The sequence below is a fragment of the Colobus angolensis genome, unplaced genomic scaffold (assembly GCF_000951035.1).
Source record: "Colobus angolensis palliatus isolate OR3802 unplaced genomic scaffold, Cang.pa_1.0 Scaffold37, whole genome shotgun sequence".
NCBI classification, from domain to species: Eukaryota; Metazoa; Chordata; class Mammalia; order Primates; family Cercopithecidae; genus Colobus; species Colobus angolensis.
Window position 1 is genome coordinate 5,340,024 of NW_012117043.1, and position 4,237 is coordinate 5,344,260.

Genomic DNA, 4,237 nt, shown 5'->3' on the forward strand with positions numbered 1-4,237 from the left:
TGCCTCAGCCTCCCAAGTAGCTGGGACTACAGTCATGTGCCACCATGCCCAGCTAATTTTTTGTATTTTTAGTAGAGACAGGGTTTCACCATGTTGGCCCAGCTGGTCTTGAACTCCTGACCATAGGTGATCCACCTGCCTCGGCCTCCCGAAGTGCTAGGATTATAGGTGTGAGCCACCATGCCTGACCATATCACCCTTTTATTGCCTATACAGGGCAATAAATGTTTTTTTTTTTTCTTTCTTTCTTTTTTTTTTTTGAGACGGAGTTTCATTCTTGTTGCCCAGGCTGGAGTGCAGTGACGTGATCTTGGCTCACTACAACCTCCGCCTCCTAGGTTCACGTCATTCACCTGCCTTAGCCTCCCGAGTAGCTGGGACTACAGGCACCTGCCACCATGCCCGACTAATTTTTTGTATTTTTAGTAGATACAGGGTTTCATCCTGTTGGCCTGGCTCGTCTTGAACTCCTGACCTCAGGTGATCCACCCACCTCGGCCTCCCAAAATACTGGTGGGATCGTAGGCGTGAGCCACCATGCCCAGCCAATATATGTTTTTCAAGGCAGACTAGTATGTCAGTTTTAGGTTTTTTTTTCGTATGGATAAATGGTAGCACTCATCCACAACTTTGAAGTCAGTTCTCCTGGAAAAAAAAAACCAAACTTTTTATTCCTCCCCCTAGTGGTGATTGAGACTAATGACGAGTTTGCTGTTTCATGTTGGCAAATACGTACATAAGGGAGAATGAAGGAAAATGTCCAGAGATTTTATTTATTTATTTTTTATATTTTTGTAGTGGAGTTTCACTCTTGTTCCCCAGGCTGGAGTGCAATGGCATGATCTCGGCTCACTGCAACCTCCGCCTCCCAGGTTCAAGTGATTCTCCTGCCTCTGCCTCCCAAGTGGCTGGGATTACAGACATGCACCACCATGTCTGGCTAATTTTGTATTTGTTAGTAGAGACAGAGTTTCTCCATGTTGGTCAGGCTGGTCTCAAACTCGTGACCTCAGGTGATCCGCCTACCTCAGCCTCCCAAAGTATTACAGGCGTGAGCCACCGCATTCAGCCAGATATTTTAGATCAGTGTATTTTATTCCTATGAAGGGAATAATGAAGAACTACCTAGATAGCATCAGAGTGTTTGGCACTTACACCACTTATAGAAGCAGATGGAATGACACAGCCATTAGATGACAAAGAAAAACCTGTAGTTGTTGTGACTTCCGCTGCTTGGCACCCTCTTCCCTCAGAAGTACAAAAAACAGATCAAAGAAAAGTTTAACATTTTTCTACCTGTTCATCTAGTCTTTTTGTATGCTTAAAAAAAGTGACATTTATGATATGTGTAGGCAATTTTATATCCTGATTTTTCACTTTACATTAGAATGTAAGCATTACTCTATGTTATTAAAAAACAACGACAACAACCTGTAAACTTATTTTGAAATTGATGGGCTGAGCAAGGTGGCTCCCACCTGGAATTCCAGCACTTTGGGAGGCCAAGGCAGGTAGATCACTTGAGCCCAGGAATTGGAGACTACCCTGGGAAACATGGCAAAACACCATCTCTACAAAAAATTAGCCAGGCATGGTGGTACGCAGCTGTAGACCCATACCCTCCCCTATTTGGGAGGCTGAGGTGGGAAGATCAGCTGATCCTGGGGATGTCAAGGCTGCAGTGCCATGATTATGCCACTGCATTCCAGTTTGGGCGACAGAATGAGACTCTGTCTCAAACAACAACAAAAATAGTTGGATTTCACCTATGGTTGAATTTTAGGTTGCTTCATTCTTTATTCTATTATAAATAGGGACACAGTTACTTGTAAATAATGCTTCGTTTTTGCATTTTGGATTATTTCCTCAGGATAGATTCTCAGAAGCAGAATTACTTGGTCAAAGGTTTTGAAGATTTTAAGGATTCTTTTTATTACCCCCCTTTTTAAGACAGGGTCTCACTGTGTCGCCCAGGCTTCCTTGCAGTGGCGCAATCTCAGTTCATGTTTTGTTTTGTTTTGCTTTGTTTTGTTTTGACACAGAGTCTTGCTGTGTTGCCAGGCTGGAGTGCAGTGGCGCAAACTCGGCTCACTGCAACCTCCGCCTCCCGGGTTCAAGTGATTCTCCTGCCTCAGCCTCGTGAGTAGCTGGGATTACAGGCGTGCACCACCACGCCCAGCTAATTTTTGTATTTTTAGTAGAGACGAGATTTCACCATGTTGGCCAGAATGGTCTCAATCTCTTGACCTTGTGATTTGCCTGCCATGGCCTCCCAAAGTGCTGGGATTACAGGCGTGAGCCACCACGCCCGGCCAATCTTATTTCACTTTACGGGGCCAATGTGGGAGGGTCGCTTGAAGTCTGGGAGTTTGAGACCACCCTGGGCAACAAACATAGTGTGACTTCATCCCTACCAAAAATACAAAAATTAGCTGGCTGTGGTGGCAGGTGCCTGTGGTCCCAGCTACTTGGGAGGCTGAGGTGGGAGGATCTCTGGAGCCCGGGAAGTTGAGCTTGTAGTGATCTGTGATTGTGCCACTGCACTCCGGCCTAGGTGACAGAGTCAGACCCTGTCTCTGAAAAAAATTTATTTTTTAAAAAGGAAGCTGATCAGATCTGCCCTCTCTAATTCAGCAGTTTCTCTGCTTTCTGGTCCAGCTAGGGAATAGGACATTCTGGATAACAGGGAATTCATATGTGTGCCACAGAGCACACACTCTTTTTTCTTTTTTTTTTGTTTTTTGAGACGAGTCTCGCACTGTCACCCAAGCTGGAGTGCAGTAGCCTGATCTTGGCTCAGTGCAACCTCTGCCTCCTGGGTTCAAGAGATTCTCCTGCCTCAGCCTCCTGAGTAGCTGGGATTATAGGCGCTCGCCACTACACCCAGCGTGTTTTTGTTTTTTGTATTTTTGTATTTTTAGTAGAGACGGGGATTTCACCATGTTGGCCAGGCTAGTCTTGAACTCCTGACCTCGTGATTCACCTGCCTTGGTCTCCCAAAGTGCTGGGATTACAGATATAAACCACTGCACCCAGCCTACACTTTTTTTTCTTTGGAGATAGAGTCTTGCTCTGTTACCTAGGCTGGAGTGTGGTGGTGTGATCTGAGCTCACTGCAACTTCCGCCTCCCGATTTCAAGCAATTCTCATGCCTCAGCCACCTGAGTAGTTGGTATTACAGGCATGCACCACCATGCCCAGCTAATTTTTGTTTTTGTAGTATAGAGTTTTCCCCATGTTGGCCAGGCTCACCTCAACTCCTGGCCTCCGCCTACCCTGGCCTCCCAAAGTGCTGGGATTACAGGCCTGAGCTACCACGCCCAGCCAGATCATGCGTTTTTGAAAAGTTAATTGAATAGATGATAAAATGTACATGTTCATGAGATATTTATAAACTTTATTTTTTTTCTGGAGACAGGGTTTCATTATGTTTCACAAGCTGGCCTTGACCTCCTGGGCTCAAGTAATCCTCCTGCCTCAGCCTCCCAAATGGCTGAGAATACAGACCTGAGCCACCATGCCTGGCTAGTTATGGGATATTTAGAGGAAAAAAAGACTCCCTTATGTTGCAAATGAGGAAGCCTTGGCCTGGACAGATTGATGTTTGCCAAAGTCAGATAGTAACCTAGTGCTAGGTCAGGTTCTAGAATTCAATAGGACTAGATTGAAGGTTTCTGAATGTTCTTCAGGATCTCTGATGCCTTAAGACTGTTTTTAACAAATGTTAGGCTGGGCATGGTGGCTCACACCTGTAATCCTAGCACTTTGGGAGGCCGGGCTGGGTGGATCACTCGAGATAAGGAGTTCAAGACCAGCCTGGGCAACATGATTTTCTACTAAAAATACAAAAATTAGTCAGGCATGGTGGTGTGCATGTGTAATTCCAGCTACTTGGGAAGCTGAGGCATGAGAATCGCTTGAACCCAGGTTGCAGTGAGCCGAGGTCGCACCACTGCACTCCTGGGCAACAGACTGAGACTCTGTCTCAACAACTACAGATGTTAATTGTGTTGTCACAGATATGAAGGTGGGCCTGTTACCAGAGAATTCTGATGGAAGGGCAGGAGCAGAACCCTCACCTGAACCATCATCTGTGATTTGTGGCATTTGCAGGGGAGGCTCTGCAACAGCCCAGGGATTGTCTTGTGAAACTGTGCTTCAGGCCGGGCGCGGTGGCTCAAGCCTGTAATCCCAGCACTTTGGGAGGCCGAGACGGGCGGATCACGAGGTCAGGAGA

General features: G+C 46.2%; 1 protein-coding gene across 1 annotated transcript in view; it reads left to right on the forward strand.

The window, feature by feature from the left end:
- TEX14 (testis expressed 14) overlaps positions 1-4,237 on the forward strand; it is a 167,127-nt gene that overhangs the window by 121,136 nt on the left and 41,754 nt on the right. The gene's annotated exons all lie outside the window — the stretch shown is intronic.